This window comes from Aythya ferina (assembly GCF_964211825.1).
Source record: "Aythya ferina genome assembly, chromosome: 2".
Lineage (NCBI taxonomy): Eukaryota > Metazoa > Chordata > Aves > Anseriformes > Anatidae > Aythya > Aythya ferina.
The window spans coordinates 132,493,407-132,512,693 of NC_140297.1; the positions used below are offsets into that span (position 1 = coordinate 132,493,407).

The following is a 19,287-nucleotide window of genomic DNA, read 5'->3' on the forward strand; positions in this document are numbered from 1 at the left end:
ACCCCAACGGGAGCGGCAGGAGGGGCAACCCCATCCCTCACACGCCGCTGTCCGCCGGGACACGGCACCCCCCCTACCCGCACACCCCCCAGCCCCCGTGGTCTCGCACCGGCCGGAGGGCAACAGGCGGCCGGAGGCTGCAACTTCGCGCAGCGCCTCCGAGCAACTTGCGCCGCCGTCTCCGCGTGTGCGCGCTTGGCGGGGGGAGGGGAGGCGCGGGGGTGAGCGGCACTTGCCGCGGGTGCGGGGCGCGGGGCGGGTGCGGGGCGGCGGGGGCCCGGCGGCCGCGGGGGCTCGGGGCGGGCTCTCTCCGCACTCGCTCCGCGCCCGGCGCCGCCGCTGCGCCCTCCCGGCTGCGAGTCCGCCCGGCTGCGGATCACGTGGCGGTTGCCGGAGGCAGAGACTAGAGACGAGAGGAAAAAAAAAAAAGCGCCTCATTCCTTCTTCCACCGCCATACTGTATTTTATAGTAACTCTCATTTTTATTCCTCCCTTTTACTCCCGCTCGGTGAGTACCTTTCCGCTGACATTCTTGTCCTCCTTTTTTTGTCCTGTTTTTTTTTTTTTTTCTTCCTTTTGGTTTTTTGTTTTTTCGGTTTTTTTTTGCTTTTTTTTTTTTTTTCTTCCTCTTTGATTATTGTTTAAATGGATTTGATCTTTTGCTGATGACAAGTTTTTTTTTTTTTTTTTTTTCTTAGCATGCGATGGTTACTAAACTATGAGCAAAAGGTGCTGCTGGGGCCGGGAGTCACTGGGAATGAAAAATGATTATATTAATAATACAGACTTGCCAGTCCAGCAACAACTGATATACATTTAGTAGCTATATATCTATATATGCAACTGGTTTTGTTGTGGCACATAAAAGCAATGTGAAATATGATACTTATTTTTTTAAAGATAAGAGAAAAGGCATGTTTCTAACTTTTTTTTTTTTCTGCAGAGGATTTTCTCTGGTGTTGTTTTATTATATTTTTTTATTTTTATTTTTATTTTTTTTTTTCGTGTAGGAATGGGAATTGCAAATACATTTTACAGCAGTGTTTACAAAGAGTTTGTAGTCTTGCAATACTGGTGAGAGCCACAGAGCAAGATGTTAATTTTATTATTTTTGTTATTGTTTTTTGATGCTCAGTGCAATCAGCAGGGTTTTTTTCTTTTTCTTCTTTTTCAGTTTTTGGTACCTGTTTATAACATGAAACTTTTCTTGCAGCGTGTTGCAGTTACTATTTTTAAATACTTTTTTTCCTCCTTAAAGATAACTAAACAAAATATAAAGCCAAACAAATGCTTGTTACTTTTGCACATTTTGCACCTTGACTTTTTTATTCTTTTGCCGGCATTATTTTATGATGGTTATTGTTATCATGATGATGATGCTGATAGATATATACATATATACAAATAAATACATTTTCAAATGATGGCAGTGGAAGGTTTTCCTGGAGAATGAAGTGCGGTTTGGTTTCCTTGTCAACGGAAGATGAAGTGAACAACTGAACATCTCCCCAGTGCAGGTACTTCATCTGCTTGTAGGCGTTTCCACGCTGTGTAAATTACATTGTGAGATTTTTTTATTATTATTATTTCATTTTTTTTATTTTAAAGAAATCTCCTTCCACCCTTAGCTTAAGGTTTCTGTGCAATTCACAGGAGGTCTGAACTAAATATCTCTGCCTCATAATTGCTAAGATGTGTGCAAAATGTTGCACTAATTGAGCCTAGGTCGGTTAAGCTGAAGAGAGGTGTTTTATGTACTGTGCTGTAAAGAGGGGAAGGCAGCTGGGGGAAAAAAAAAAAAAAAATCTAGATCCTTCCCCCATCACCTCCCCCCCCCCTTTCCCTAACCTCCCAGCCAAAAAAAAAAAAAAAAAAAAAAATCCCAAACCAGAACTGTGTGAAACCTTGATATCCTTGTTATGAGAACAAATACTTACAGGACTTTAGACAAGAACAAAACCCTGTTTTGCGGTGACTCGTGTATTTGCGTGTGTCTGTTTAAAAATTATCCATTAGAAAATAGCTGTGAGAGAAACAGCAAAGGAGGCTCCCTCGGAGAGCTGGCTCCTTGCCACATGAGACATATTTCGTAGCCCTGAGGGCAGCAAAACCCTTATATCCAACTTCTGCTCTTCATATTAAAAAGGCGTAAACAAGGCAGCAGGTTGCCTCTTGTGAATTTAATTCATTGGGATGAAGATTAATCAGAAACAGATATTTGCTTGAAGGTGTTTCGTTTTGTTTTGATGATTATTAATGCCACTGGCTGGCAGGGAATGGGAAACTGTTACTTTCCGTGACGGTCACTGAGAGTTCAGGATTGGAGAAGAAACTGTTACTTTTCATTGATAGCACTTAAATGCTTAACAGAGACTTTCCCTGATGTAGAGACAGGATATTGGCTCTCTAAAATATGATTTGGAAAGATTTTTCCAGATGACAGGCTTGTTGTTTTTGTTGTTGTTGTTGTTTTTTTTTTTTTTTTTTTTCCCCTCTCTCTTTCTCCCTCTCTCCCTCCCTCTCTCTCTCTCTCTTTTTTTTTTTTCTTTTTTCTTTTTTTTTTTTCTTTTTTTTTCCTTTCCAGAAGGAGGTATCATGCAATATTATGCTAAAGAAGTGTTGAACCCTTCGTCTGCAGTGTTCTCTATAGTTTACTTTACTGTGATGGGTTTGCTTAATATATTTTGTATAAACAACCTCTAAGGATTTGTAACTGATCATAAACATGAGCTGTGTATACAGATGTGGAAACCAAAGTAAGTTACAGGGAACATATTTATTTTTCTACCATGATATAGGCAAAAATGTGTGTTCTGTTTGTAATTCATAGAGCTATAAATTCATTTGGACATTTTAGGCTTCTAACACTTATATGTACATTGCTCTAACTTAACAGCTACCTTTAGAGAAGAAAGTGTGTGTTAAAGTAGAAAGTGTGTCTTCAGCATTCTCTTGCACTATTAGTCATGTTGAAAAGTAAATATTTACATAGTTATGTTTCCATGAAGAAAATATATATTGTGTATTTCAGGTGGCTTTTTCCAGTTTAAATGTAATATAAATATTTAGCATACATGGTTTCTGCACTGACATGATAGAATACTTCTGACAGTATATCGGGGTCAATCATCCATGCATCTAAAAACCACTACTCTAGATATGACATACAATCTATGATAGATTGTGATGATTTTTCTGAAATAGTTACAATCTCTTGGGTCAATACTTTACACTTCAGAAAGACTCAGACTGCTTATTTTTTCATGATTTAACTTGAAAGAAAGCCATTAAAATACAGTAGTGATTGAAACTTTATCCTCCACTTCTATTTTTGTTTCTGTCTCCCCTTATTTTTAAATTAAAGTTTTTCTTTAAATTATGTGGATTATGTGTAAGAAAAATGTTTTTGACACTGCTGAAGCACTGAAATAAAGTAACTAGCTTAGCAGTTTCCAGAATAATATTACCTTTGTCCTTTCATTCAATATTGAGTGCATGTTGTGTGAGCAATTTTGTACAAGTAGTTGCTATGAGAAGATCTGATCTTGCTCATCTAGTCCTGTCTTGAAGTTTGAGTTAAAAGTTTTAGAAATCTCTATTTACAGCACCCAGATTTTGTCTACAAAGGACCTATTGTCTCAGTAGCACAGTAACCTAACATACATAAATATATTTAATTTGAAGAAATCTGTAACTGAGTTGTCTGATTTCATGTGTATCAAACAGTCTTGGGATTTAAAAATAGGGATAAAGGTACTAATTTTGAAAAAGGGTACCCCTACCTCCTGCAGTATGTGGGTACAGTAGGATTTGGATCAGTGGAATTGATTCCAGCTTGGTGTTTCCATAGTTATGCTATTAGTAACACTGCTGTGAAAGCACATTTGGAAAACCGTAGTTTGTGTAAAAGACAATTGCTATTTTTGGAAGGAAAAATAGAAACTATATCTAATGAATTGCAGTATGATAATCTAATTTCATCTTACATTTAGTATGAGAAGCACTTGTACTGCCCTAACTCCTGAAAGTGATGTGTGTCCAGACTTAAATGGCATCTTCTATTTTATTTTAAAACTGATTTGGTATTTAGGTCAAATTAAGAATTTAAGATACCTTTTAAAAGGTTTGTAAACTGAAAGCTTTGGAAAATATTATTATTATTATTATTATTATTATTATTATTATTATTATTATTATTATTAATCTTCCTCCATAACTAGCTATTATTAACAGTACTTACTAGCAAATAAATATATGTCAGGTGAATAAAAGTTAATGACTATGGTACCCACAGAGCTGGCTCATAAATGCACATTTTTAGCCACTGTAGTGGCCACAGTTGGCAATAGGAGGATATCTTCTCACATTTTTTCCATATACTAGATAGGACTAGAGAGGCCTACAGTGTCACACCAGTTACATTCTACTGTTGTGCTAGGCTGTTCTCACTTTGTTCAGATTCAGCAAGCTCCAGTCCAGACTTAGCTGGGGAGCTGGGGCACCATTCCCACTGCAGCTCTTCAAGGGCTGGGCAGAATCTTATTCTTCTGGCTGTTGGAAACCTCGTTGCTGCCTGAAATTTATTCTCAGACAGTTTATACTCTGTTTTGTGCTAGTGCTGTCCCTAAAAAGTGAGATTCCTTTTCCACATCTCTGCTTCCCTCTGTTTATATTCCCAGTGTATTTTCAGAGAGCAAACACAGCCCCTTTTTCACTTGAGTTTGTTGGGATAACTGGGTGGAGATTCCTGTTAGCACTGGCCAGAGACATCCACACCAGCTCTGAGCAAAGTCATGTTGCATCAAAAGCAGGGCATATGTGTTTAAGCCCTCTTTTGCCCAAGCTGATCTGTTCTGCTTTGAGCTGCAAACATGTCTGTCCAGCTTCCAACTCCCAAGTTAGCCTGGGTGTCTCCACCTGGAGCTGTGCTGTGGACATGCCATCTTCTGGTGAGATGGGCTTTATGCTATGCTGACCTACCCTTCACTCTGCCTAGCCAAGCTGAATTTCTCTGGCTAAAGCAGAACAGCAAAGAACTCTCAGGGATTTCTCCTGCAAAACAGTTTTTTAGACTCACAAGAATCTTCCGGTTATTATTTAGTGTTTTTCATTCCTACCATTGAGGGGAACCAGAATGAGCTTCAGCCAATGTCTCAGGGACTACCTTCTATTAGGAATATGTGTGAAAATTTGCCACAATGCTATTTAAAATAGCTTTTCCTAACTAGTCTCTTCCTAGACTGCTGATATCTTAGCTTTCTTGTCTCCAAAAGCATTATTCTAAAAGCAGTTTCCCTCTCTGCCAGTATTTTTTTTTCCATTGTCTGCACTGAAGGTTTTCAAAGACAAAGAGATTTTAAAAACAAACAAACAACAACAAAAACAGAAAAAATAAACTTAAGAGTGTTTAAAAGTGTAGCTGATAGAACTGGTAAGTCTTCCTTCAAATAAATGTTTTTTAAATTCACTTGGTCTTCTCAGAAGATTCACTGCACTGTCAAAATCTGGAGCTGAATCCTTGTTTTAAGTACTTATGTAATGTCCAAACAGAAGGCTAAAGATTACTCTTTCCTGATGAAAAATTATGCAATCTGTGACACTGTCATCCAGAGTACTGGATTTAAAAGCAGTATGTAGCTTCTTTAAACTCAGATCATGACTGACAGAAGAAAACAAAATACTATTTCTAAATGGTGTGAAGAGTACGGTGTAAAATCTTCACCTTTGTTAAGTTATTAGTATTATTTTATGATCTTTATACAATTGCCAGGTTAACGTGACTTGAAGATTATTGTTTCACATATATACACTTTAAAATAATTTAAACCATTTTTTCTCATTTTTATTGTTCTATTTTGAATTGACAATAATCTCTAAAATGTACTGAATCCTTATAAAAGGTGTTTCTTGCAGTTCCAGAACTGTTTTCTGTGTAATATCTTAGCACAACAAAGTGTGATTTTCCATCTCTATGAATCATCTGCTAATAATTAAATCAAAAATATCAAGTAGACCTTCAAATTATTATGTAAATCTCAGGTTACTTAGCATGAATACAATGAACTCAATTTTATCATTGTGATATTCTGAAATAGAAAGATAGATAAGTAGGTAGATAGTCATACAGGTAGTAATTTTTACAGATGCTTTTAGTGTGACAAAGAATTAGACAAAACCTTGCATTAATTAGTTGTCTTTTTAGGGCTTAACAAACACTTTTGTTTAGGAAAAAATAGTTCAACCTTCTCTATGCTGTAAATTTATACACATGTATTATCTACTGCCACTTGGCAAAAGCTACAGTGTTAAATTTCCTCTGTGGTCTCCTCCATGTGACTCCTCAGCTCTGGCTCCTCAGCATGCCTTCCTGGCCCAACAGGGCTCAAGCAACAACAGTTCTGCAGCTGCATTTCAGTTTCAGGAACATAGATTTTTGCTGTGGTGTAATTTCTTCATGGTTACCCATAATAATTTCTTCTCTGTCTTGTCTGGAAGGGGTTTGAAGCAGAAGAGGTAGATTTTATATGAGTGGTAACCATCAGTGGGTATGACTATGGTAGTACATGAGTGGCACTCCCCAGGATTTTTACTCTGTCTTTCAAAGTTCATGAATGTTTCTCACAAATATCTGAAGCTCTGGTTACACTCATTTTACACAGGTGTCCTTTCCCAGGTGAACTTCTCATATCACTGAGTAGTGCCTGACTGCTGTGCAGTCTCTAAGCATCCAAGTCAATGTGGAGCTCTGAAAACAGCTGACATTTTTTGTGGGCAATACTGTGGTCCTCTGAGAGCTGCTCACAGCCCTTGGACAGCCATAGGTCCAGGCTAACCAAATATAGGCTGTTATTATTTATAGGACAAGAAACCATAAAGGATCCAATAATACTTATTGTACCTTAATAATCACTAAATAACTTGGTGAAAGTTGGGTGTAAGTCTGCCAAAGATGCTCCATACCAACTGCTTTTATTTCATCCTGCTCAGTCACATCAGTTGCACATTGGATCCTCCCTCTAGACAGGCATTGCAGGGTCAACACTGTCTGACACAATTAATATATTCATGGGATTCTTTACCTGATTGAAGCAAGGCTAAATTTTCTCTGTAGATAAACATTACACTAGCACAGTACTTCCAGGGGAAAAAAAAAAATGTCTGCATTTTCACTATGTTTTTCATTGAATCTGAACAGCATCTGTGTCAAATAGATAGAAGATGCATCTTGATCATTAACTATAATTTTAGGATCTGGAAGAGGTATTGCACTACTACTGCATACTTTGGATGTGTTAGTTTTAGGCTGACTTAGAATTAACTTGAAGTTTTTGTCTCAAAGAATTATATTTGTATGGTGTGGACAATACTGGTCCTTTCTGTTTGCTTATGTGCAAACAGAAAGTGCAGTATGTTGGTTAAAAATACTAAAATGTGTGCTCTGCACTAAGCATCCTCTTTATTAGAAAAATATGAATGAAAAAAAAATGCAAAAATAAAATGTATGAACAGAACAAAGATATTTTTTCTGTATCTTTGCACTCAGTGCCTGCTCTCAAGTTTTACTGAATGCTAGCTAACAGCTCTTGTTGGTAGAGGGCGTTATTGTAACTCACTGACAGCAAAACACAGTGTATTTAGTAACTGTAGAATGTTTCTGAGCTTGATCTGTAATGCAGAGTTACTTTTTATAACAGAAAATAACTCTACCTAGCTGATGTATTTTATGGAAAGATCCTTCACCCAGTAAATGTTAAGACAGGTATTATACAACATTAAAAATGTTGTATGTAAACTGTTATACTGCATCTCTGAAATACTACAAGGTTGCCCTAAAGGTTTAATAAAAAAAATAAACTTCCTGTTTCAGTACATGCAAAAGGGATTCTTTATACTGTGTTCTAATTAACAAAAATATCAGTTTTACTATCACACTTCTCATCTTGTATTTGCCACTGGTTTCATGGGGTAAAACCTAACACTTGTGATGCTGCACAATAGTCAGTTTTCTAATATTCTCTCTATATTTTTTCTCTCTATATTTTTTCTCTATAATTTTCTCTCTCTCTCTCTCTCCATATTTATATATATATATATATTTTTCTCCCCCAAACTGCAGAAGAACAAGGACATAGTTATATTTTCTCCTTGTATATACAACCTCTTGTTAGATGGGAGTTGAGTAAATGGGACAACTGCAAGACTGACTCTGAAAAGTTTTTCTTCTAGCTGTGCATTTAGAAGTCATAGACAATTAATGTATATTATGCACAATGAAAAGAGAAAGTAGATTTAAATTTTGATGTTATGTCACTTTTGCTTTAGGGGGATAATTCATCAGCATGTTGATGCTATTTTTATTGTTTATTATTTTATGAGAGAAGCATATTGTGTTACTGTTCATCATGGTATGCCCTGCTCTGATGAGTAACATGAACAGAAACCTGGTCCTATATATGCTGGTCAACATTTCCTGTAAAAGTATATTTCTTTCTGTTGGTTATGATAAAGTGGATTCACACAAAATGCTAGATTCATCTTATTTAAACTTGCAGTTTAAAAAAAAAAAAAAAGGTTTTCGTAACTAAGCTAATCATCATTTTATCCATCTAAAAGTTAGAAAAGTTAGTTATTGATGTCTAACAGTTGCTCAAAGCTTTGTAGTCAATGGAGGTATATAGAAGCCTCTAGAGAATTACAGATTATATCCCAAGAGAGGCATCTGTGGATAGCTGAGATGAACAGTCTTCCTAAAACTCTCTTTTCACTGATGAGTGAGAGAGTCTAGATTCCTAACATTTTGATGAATAAAGTTGGGGGACATTAACCCCATCTCTCCCCTTTTCCCTGGTTGAAATGTCATTTTTTAATGAAATATTTGACTGAACTTTTTTTTTTTTTTTTTATAATTGTCATTATTTTTATTATTTCACCACTAATCTGGCCAGAAACTTCATGACTGTAAGTATTTATTTGAATTTCTGTCAACTTCTGCAGTAATTTTTGCAGTAATGCAAATGTTTTTTCAAAACGGTTTGAATCAGTTCTAGACTACAACAAAAATTTCAAAGATTTCTGTTGGGGCCAAAATTTCATACCTTGTGTTTTTTTTGTTGTTGTTGTTTGTTTGTTTGTTTGTTTGTTTTTCCCATTGCTTCACACATTTTTCTGTTTATAAACTAATCCCAAAACCCAACCCTTCAATGAGTCCCTCACAGAGTAGTACTCTAAAATCCAGAGATTTCAGTTATTTTATACAAACACTAACCTGAGAAACCTTTGAAAATAATTGAAAGATAAGGATTATGTGAATTAAATCAACTACTTACACTTTCTTCTCATATGTAAATGTATGTAGCTATGTAGTCACTATGTCAAAATATTATCAATAGATAACAAACAGCAGAAGATCTGGCTCTGAAAAAAGCTTTTAAAACATAAAATAGCAAAAATAATACTTGATGAATGGAGGTGATCCATGCAACTTTGGTTAAATATTTAGATATTAATGTCACACCATTAATATCCTCACATACATGCTTGTTTTGAAAGATTTCAGAAAAAAAATGCATTTTTTTGAATATCCAGACAGAATTTATCCTTTCCTCTCTCAGTTAACTTTAATTCTAGGCATGTTTGGAATTTTATAAGATTGAGTACCTACATTTGTAGAAATCAAAGATTTTTAGACAAAAATTTTTAGACAAAATTTATCTCAGTAAGTAGGTTCACATCCATTCCAGAACTTTGCCATTAACAGGATGCAGAACTCACCCATTTTTTGACACTTCCCCTTATTTTATATTATTATTATTATTATTATTATATTATAGTATAGTATATATATTATGATATATTATTATATTGTCCTCTTTTTCTGCACTGTTAGCAAAAGCTACCATGTCATGTACTTTACTTTACCAAATCTTGATCTTCATCTCTGTTCCTTGCTACGTATTGAGATTTCTACCTTAGGTTTATGTACTGTTCCACAAAAATACATTGTCTGAGCAGTATCCACAGTAAACAAACAACAATAAAAATAACAGATTTACAAATATGAATTCTTTAGCTGACTTCATGAAGCATTCAACTCTTTTCCCAGTTTCATTTATGCACCGTAACTTTTTTTTTTCAGTCATGCATTTTGGATCAGCGTTGGGAGTGTTGTCATGGCATTATAAAAGTCCCATGACCGTAGATTGTCAGGACATAAAAGAGCACAACTGAATTTCTCTGTAGGAGTAGGACATACATGTATAAGCCAAACTCTGCCATTTGATGTCACTGGGCCTAACTGTGACAGCTGCTCTGCGTGAGTAGGTAGTCCAAGGATGTTGAATGAGGGATATTTGTTCAGGGACACACTTATGAAAGGAGCAAATACAAGAAAAATAATTACAGTTCAATTTAAGGAAAGAAATAATTTCAGGAATGACAGGGTTATTATTAATTATTTGATGCAAAAACTGTTATCCTATTTATTGTGACATTCCATCTTATAAGTTTTAATATAGGTTCAGAAAATCTTGACACTTGGTCACAAATATTAATATGTTTTAAATATTCATCATAATCAAAATAACCTGATTACACTTCACTTTGGGATCTTTTAAGATCAAACTATTCTCTGCAAGAGAAACCTATGTCACAGTGATCTACAGTTACAAACTAGGGAAAGCACTTTTTAAAATAGTGGGTAAGTTCATTTGAATTTCTGGATCCTTTTTATCTTTTATTTGTAATTTTTTTTTTTATTTCAGGCTTCCTGGACCTTCCATCCTGCTCTGGACCTCTCCCCTGGTGCTGGCACAGCTCAGAAGGATGAAAGAAAAGGAAGCAGTAGGAAAGGGGTGGAAGAGGGGAAAGGACTGGAAAGAGAAGCAGGAGGGGCAGCAATAGAATTAGAGGAAAAATTTCCCAGTGGTTCAGTTGAGGTTCCAGAGAAAGAGACTGTTTGCAATCCCTGCTCCTGTTCACCTTCCATTTGGGCTCAACCCCTGTCCCCTCCACTGTCTTATCTTTCATCAGCACTACAGATATTTCACTACTTACTTCCTTATTTTTTTTTTTTAAGAACAAAATCGGAAAAAAATCTTTACAAATACAGCACCCTTCTCACAAATTATAACATAACACTATTTATATAACTAGTCCTTGAAGCAGGATGTGTTTTTCTTCTAGTTAAGCAGACTTACATGAAAGTAGAGAATGGTTTCATACATCATGATGACAGAAAAAAAGTTTATGTTTCTCATCCTTTTTATACACAAGGTTAACCCCCTTCAAATCAGTGTGCACATGACTATTTTTTCAGTTATTTGCCAAGATCCAAAAGCAGGCTTTCCATTGGCCTTTATTTACTAATCCTTTTTTTTTCCCCTTCTTTCAGAGCTTTACTTTCAGGGGTCCATCTTACTCCCCATTATCTTAGTGGGAGTATAAATTGAAAACTATCCTTAATTCTTTCAGTTAATTTGAAATTTACAGTGTACAGTTTTGTAGGCTAAATACCCCCACCAGAGTAAATAAATAAATAAATAAATAAAAAGCAATATATATATATATTTTTTTTTCCTGTTGTGCACTGAGACTAACAGACAGAAAGGAAGTAGGGACCCTATTGCTCAGTGCTGGTTCAGCACGTTGCTTGGTCTCATTCCTCCTGGCTGGAAGGTACCCATATGATGAAGGTGGAGGAGTGCTCAGTTTAAAAGCACTCTTTGACCAAACATCTTTTTTAGCCCTTATGCATGTCTGCCTTCCCACAGCTATTCTCACCAGGAAGCCCTTCCACCTGACAAGGTTGACTTAGGAATGTTAACAGAAAGGGTGGATCCAATAATTGGTCTTTCTAAGAAGGAATTTCTTAAATGTAGAGTTTAAACTTCTCCTGTGTCTCCCCTGTACCTACTCTACTAATACAGAAAAGCCAAAAGGTAGCAACTGAGCCAATACAAAACAAAGTCTGGTAACTAATGTAAAGATTTTGTCAAATACTAACTATTCCCAAATGCTTCTTATATACTATAGTCACTTAGGATAGTTGAGTGAAAAAAAAAGGTATCTAGCCTTACTGATGCTGGTGGAACAGGTCCAGAGCGGAATGATCAGGTCCAAAAGGCTGAAATATTTTATTTTATTTTATTAATCTTAAAATGACATTTAAAAGTACTGTAGGCAAAATTGTTAAGTGTTATGCATATTTAGATGTAATAGGTCAAACACAAACATGCAATTAAATAAAAACATAATACATAAAACTGCAAGAAAATAATGACTTCTTTGGGGAATTTTATGTTTAAGGATATGTTAAATTTTATTAACATTTAGGAATTTCTTTTTGCATTTTCTCAAGATGTGCTATAACCACTGACTGTTGCCTCATTACCTGACCAGAAACTTTAAACTTCGGTTGGTATTAAAGTCTGCCTGAGGTGTTGTTGCTGCAATTTGTTTAGATTTTGATTATTTGTGCCCAGTGTGCCCAAGTTTATGTGAGTCATAAACTTGAAAAGTAGGTTTCTGATTTCAGCAATTTATTCAGAGCCCCTAAATTTGGTACTTTGGTTCCCTGGGTAGTATGTTCAAAAAGCAGGCACCTCAGAAGAGCCATTTGAGACAACATAGCTTACTATGTACCTAGCTGCCTCTGGGAACTGTGGCCATCCCACAGGATGGACTGAGCTTGTGTGTGTGTGCTGGGACATGCTTTGCAGGGAGTACATCCATCCCCCTGCTTCACCTCGGGAACTGCTTTCCACATGTGAGGGATTTGTAATGGGGAGGGTTCACAGAAGACTCTGAGGAATTTACAATCCGATGTGGAGCTTATTTTTTGTAAGACAAGTAACTTTGGAGCAGGCAATCTGGTTTCCTCTTTGAGAATTAGACCAACTGTACCAACCCTGAGTCATTTTAAGTCAATTAAAGGAAGCCTACGTTAAGTGTAAGTGACTTTATTTGACATAAAGACATGCAATGAAGCTTCCCCTCACCTGTTATTGAAATGCAATGTAGTGCATCCCATGATACAGAATCTGGAGCAATTTATAAAGAAATCTGACTTTCTTGCTCTTCTAAGTAGTTATTTTGAAGCCATTGGTGCTGGTGAGACCATTAAGACTGCCTACACATGACAAGGAAGAAGCCTTGGAAAAGGATCTGAAGCAGACAGATTTCAAATCAGTGGGTGGAGCAATAATGACTTCTTTGGACTGACTCAAATTCTTCAACTTTCCTTGTTCCTACCATACTTTAATCTGTACCACATAATTTCATAATTTTAGCTTTATGGTTTGCTGTGCAACTTTTCTCCTTCAGAGTGCAACAAAATAATTTCGTATAGCAATTGCCATCTCACTTCTAAATGTAACTAGAGTATAATCCATAATCATCAATTTCTTTTAAGACCAGCTGTTTGCTATTATGTTTTACAGCCTTGCAGTGCATCAGTAAAGTATCTTAATAGAAGTAATAGAAGTGGAGTAATAGAGTTGGCACCTTCGAAGCTAGGAAATTCCTAATAAAAACTTTGAAATCTTTGATCCTTTTCTAAAATAGTAGTTCTCTAAACACATATTTATAATCTGCCGATTTCAAATTAAATACTTTGTGACCTATGGAATATAATATAAAATAGATCTCATGGTATTGAATGCTACATGTAACATGCAAGTTTTAGCCTAAATTACATTAGTTTTCTAGTATTAGACTTCTTCTATGAAATGGAAAACAAGATTTCCAAATTATGATACTTTTTTAACTACTGCTCACAGAGAGCAACAATTATAAATACTTCTGAAAATCAAGAGAATTTTGTCTCTCTCTACTAAATGCAGTTAAAAGCCTGACCTCAGCGTCTTTGTTGAAGTCTTGCTGTGTGCATAGCTTACTAAATATGATGGTAATCTCTATTTGGCTTAGAAAACAGCACTGTAGTGGAAACAAGGCTAAATGAAGACAGTCATCGTTATCAATGGGATACTTCATATATAAAATATATTTTAAGTAATTAAAGATGAGGCATACCAGGTACACTAAACATAAATTGATTAACTTTCAATGTAGTAAGAAAGCCTAGGTAGAAACAGGGAGTTAAGTACTGCTCTCACTTGTAGGTTTCCAACAGTTTTTATGTAAATCCATTCAGGGTGGGCTGAGACAGTTTTGCATGAGGACACCATTTTTTGGTTTGATTTTTTATATCAAAGATGAAAATTTGTGCATTCTATTTTCTCATAATGGTCTGTCTTTCCCATGTATTTCAAATATTACAAAGAATGTGCTGAAGATGCATATATGAAACCATATCCAAGTATATTCCCTGTTTTGTAATTCAGTCTATAAGCACGTTGTTATTGATTTCATTGTGAACAGGATCAGGCTTCCAGTTTCAATCCCAATAGGCTGTGTTTCACAGCAAATCTGTTTTCACAGATTTTTGATTGTCTGTTTTCACAGAACAGACAATCTGATACCTGGTGAATCAGTACTCTTAGAGATGGAATAATAAAAATCTGATTTAATGTATAAAATGTAAAGTTTTTTTTTTGTTTTTTGTTTTTTTGTTTGTTTGTTTGTTTGTTTGTTTTTTACCTAGTAATGAGATTGTATATATTTGTTCTGGTATATGAGAATTGGAAAAAAAAAAAAAAAAAAAAGCTGATATATTGGGGTTAAACTCAAGGTCCAGCTAGTTCATTATTCTGTTCATGTTGGTAGTAAAGAATAAGAAAGAAAGAGAGAAAAAGAGAAAGATAGAAAGGGAGAGGAAAAAGGAAGCTACTTTCTAATAAAAAATAAAATAAAAAGTAGATTACCAGAATAATTATGCAAGAATAAATTATACAGGCCTATTGTTTATGTGTAACTTATTTTATAGTTTATCAATATTAATAAACTGATACATTGTACAATTGGATATGTATTGGAATGGATCACACTATCATACCAAAGTAAATACAATATCTATTAATGATCATATCAATGAACAACTGCTTTATATTCTGTGAAAAGCAAACAAAACTATAAAATGTATTATAGAAAGTATGCTTGAAGCTGAAACACTTTTTTTTTTTTTTTAATTAAAATAAAAATCTTAATTTGCAATATATTTGCAAGATGATTTGCAAAGAATACATCATTAAGTTGGTATTGCAATTCTGATCAAACTACTGAAGTAATTTCAGAAGGCAGGAGATTGTCATTTCCTAAATCCTACCACTTTTATTTTTATTTTTTTTTTTATTATTTATTGACTTTACCAACCTATTTAATTTTTTCCAACATAGTGGTTTTTTGTTGTTGTTGTTTTGTTTGTTTGTTTTAGTGTATAATCTATATTTACTTTATCGAGGGAGATTACATGTATAGACATAAGATTTCATTATGAAATATATAACAATGATAGTATAAACAGACATTTATGAAAATTTTTTTGGTGTATTGCAAAGTAGCTTCTTATTGCCCATCACGGGCTTTTGCTGAAAAGACTATAATCTCATTTTACAGAAAATAATAAAATAATGCATCTTTCTATAAACACAGTGAATGAAATTTTGGTTACCATTGAAAATACAATGAAATTATCATTTTGCAATACCTACAAAAACAAACACACAGACAAGAGATTATTTCTTGTTTCTTGGTTGTTAGTTTTTAATATATTCTTTTGTCACAAGAATGTATATTATATTTTTTGTAATCTAGGCTGACAGACTAGGTCTGCCTTTTGCATGTTCTTCTACAAATAGGAAAGTTTCCCACATTTTCTATTTGTAGCACTGTGTGATGAAGTGAGACAGTAAGATTGTAAAGAGACAGGAAGATTGTAAAAATGGTAAGATTGGTTTAGTCATATCAGTATCACAGTAGAAACTTTGGGAGGAAGTCCTCTGGTTTCTGTGAACTTCAGCTTTTTATAGGCATTTGCCTATTTAATATAACGTAACATTTCTTTAATGATTTACCATATTAGCCAAATTTAATCTGAGACTTATAAAGTCTTTCAGCTTTATAAGTTTATCATTTAAGTAATGATAACATAAGAAAACTGTTGTTGACTTGTGTTGCCGCAGTTCATAGGAATCCAGTCATGAAGCAGGACTAACAGCTTATTAAAAAAAAAAAAAAGTGCTTTACATGCAGCTTACAATAAATGCAGCACCGTGATGAATGCATGAATGCTCAGGATTCTGGATTCTGTGGTGCTATTTAGTAATAGCATTACCGCCCCACCAAAAACAAACAAACAAACAAACAAACAAAATATGGTATAAATATTAGATACTTTGCAATGTCAAATCATGCTGTATTTACGTGTATTGGCTATATGAACTCAGTGAGTCCCAGCCTCTCACCAGCTATAAATTGAAAATGTAATCACTAAAAATATCCCTATCCATGTAAAAGTATTCTTTCTTACTTTTAGCAATTTTTATTTCATGCCATATATTTTATATAAGCCTGCTGTTATACTTGAGATATGGTATCATTGTCCTTGTATCCTTTCTATAAGTCCCCAGGTAGTTTTTTCACTTGGAGATTTTTCTTATGTTACTATCTTTCTGAACACCTTTTACACAGCTCAGCCAAAAAAAAAAAAAAAAAAAAAAAAAGTCTTTATTAATAGAATAATAACAGCATATTTCAAAGCCGATGGAGCAGAAAGAGACATCAAAACCAAGTTAACAAATAGTGAAATTATCCCAGTGAAATCTTCAGAAAAATTCTACAGACAGTTTGTAGGCAGAATTTTAAAAAGACATGCAGCTAATTTTGATTTTCAAATGAGCTGGCTTTCATTGAAGTAGGACATGGAAGTCCCAACAGAGGATTTATGAGAATATGCTAAGTTGTTACTTCATATAAGATACGATCTTATATGATTTCTTATATGGTATAAAATAAGATATACTTTCCTGTTTATTTACAATAGTTGTTTTTTTTGTTGTTGTTTTGGCTTGTTTTGGTTTGTTGTTTTTTTTTTCCCAGCACCATGTATTTGGCCACAACTGAATTGCTGAAAAATAAGATAGTTGTTTCCAGAAGCACGTCTAAAATAATTTTCTTTCACTGAAACCAAATATTAGTTGATATGAGTACATGGAAAGATATTGTGTAGTCTGGCTTAAACATGGATGTTATCTTTATGCTCCATGTATCCATGCTAATCCAAAGCATGCAATTTCATCAGGCAGGGACTGATGTGGTTTTTAGTTTAGGATTCCTCTTGGTAGTGCAGGAACTCATTCCTGAGGTATGCACTTCATTCCTGACAACCATATTTCAAGGTTTCATATTGTATGTTTATGCCTTACACAAAATCACATATAGGTAAATGCTACTACTCACCAGTTTGTCTTCGATTGATATATAGACATTTCGTTGACAAAAATTAACGTGCATAAGACAAGTGTTCAAGTGTTGCATTTTCAGGAAAATTTCCTTCATGTTTTATTTTATAATACTTTGTTGAAAATTGTTGTAGCATCCGATAAGATAAGGTTTGATTTAATGTAAATTGGTATAGATGTTTTCTGTAGTCAGATTTTCATCCAATTACTAAAGTCAGACCTAACAAGTTAGTAAGATTTTTGAAATTCTAGATTAAAGTAACTGCTATAAAGTGACATCTACAATTGCCACTTTTTGACATCCAAAATTGCATGCCACATATAGCTAAATTTTAATAACATTTAGGATGTAGTTTAAAATGAAATCTTATTGCAAAATAAATTAAATCAGAATTCTGCTTTGTTGTTATAGATGCTGGTGGTGGTGCTGGTGTTTTTGTTTGGTTAGTTGTTTGGTTGATTTGGTTCATTATTTTTTTTTCCAAAAAAAATATTACCATCATCTGACTTTTTATTAATGTAAAACATTTTGCTAAAATCCAACACAAGGTATTTTCCTCATCTTACTATAAAAACTAATTATAAATTAGAGTATTTTGGATTGTGGTTATTTCTGGTGATTTCTGTAGTGATTTTCTATGCATTGCATAGAAAAGTTATAACTGAAAATAATTGTTTTCAAAAACATGATACAAAAATGAACCTTTTGATTTCTATGTTTGTGGTTGTTTTTGGTTTTAGCTAGTATTCTTAATAGATTATTTTTTTTTTGTCCAAGTCACTTTTATTTGTAAAATGGAAAATGAGAAGGTTTTTTGTACATAGCAGGAAACAGTCAAAAACCAGAAAAATATCAAAACAGGCAAGGTGCAGTGAAAGAAGCACTGCACTTCCTATCTAAAGGAAGTATGTGCATACACAAAAAAAAAAACAACTAGTGCCTGGAATATCACTATGATTCCCCTCTCCTCATTTCCTCTCTTCAGCATTTAAGGTTAAAATTCACTAGGACTTAGATTTCTTCTGTCAATTGTACATGTCCCTCTACAGAGCAAGTAGCATTTCTGAAATCTTTGAACTAATCCTGCAGAATCAAATAGAAATAATCCCATAAACATATAGTAGAAGTCAGGAAGGCTACTAAAGCTAACATTTTTGAAGGGTTTGTTTTGTTATTAAATTTAAAAGCTATTGTAACTTGAATATTTTTAAACATGGTGACCCATACCCCCAGCTCGTATAAAAACTGGTAGGATGTCTCCATTAAATCAAGGGTGAATTGATTACCTGGTTTTATGCTCATAACTTGTTCATAGGAAATGTAATGGGATTTGCTTCCTTCTAGTAAAAAGTTGTGGAAAATAGGCTGATTAGTTCTGTAATCAGGAAGTAGGAAGATCATTTTAGTCTTCCTGTAGAATGACTGATGGATCTTTAAAAGTGTTGAGGTAATATATGTGTGTGCTGTATGTGCAGGGTGGGCGAAAAGGTCGGTGATGTGCATGAAACGTGCACAGAAACCACGAACTCAGACACCATCTTTTCAATGAAAGCTGTTTAGCTCTAGAGCTTCTCCTTTGCATTTTGAGAGGATTTAGAAGAATGCATTATTCATACTGAAGGAATAGTTAGAAAGTCAGTTGTCTCTGATGAAGGGTTGTGGGCTCAACCTTGCATTTTATTTTATTTTTTAATCCATTTTAAGTTATGCGCTACTGCAGAAAAATATCTTGTGGTTTGAATAACATATTGATTATAATCAATCAGACATTTTATATAGACTAAGGTATGCTCTGCTTAGCAAAAAATGCATTGACAAATTGAGCGTATTAATGGATCCTAGAAATTTTGTCATGTACATGTAGTTAGGCCCACTGAGGTCTTAAAATGTGAAGAATGCTCTATAAACGTGCTACCATTCAATAACCCAATT

General features: G+C 34.6%; 1 protein-coding gene across 10 annotated transcripts in view; it reads left to right on the forward strand.

Annotated features, from left to right (window-relative positions):
• The first annotated feature begins 383 nt into the window (after positions 1-383).
• RALYL (RALY RNA binding protein like) overlaps positions 384-19,287 on the forward strand; it is a 431,518-nt gene continuing 412,614 nt past the window's right edge. For 7 of the 10 annotated variants that reach the window (XM_084509637.1, XM_084509636.1, XM_084509629.1 and 4 more), the window contains exons 1-2: positions 389-508; positions 1,431-1,517. The gene's annotated coding sequence lies outside the window, so the exon portion shown is untranslated. Of the gene's footprint in view, positions 509-1,430; positions 1,518-19,287 lie in introns of all 10 variants that reach the window. The other 3 variants (XM_084509632.1, XM_084509633.1, XM_084509640.1) reach the window with 3 other exon arrangements.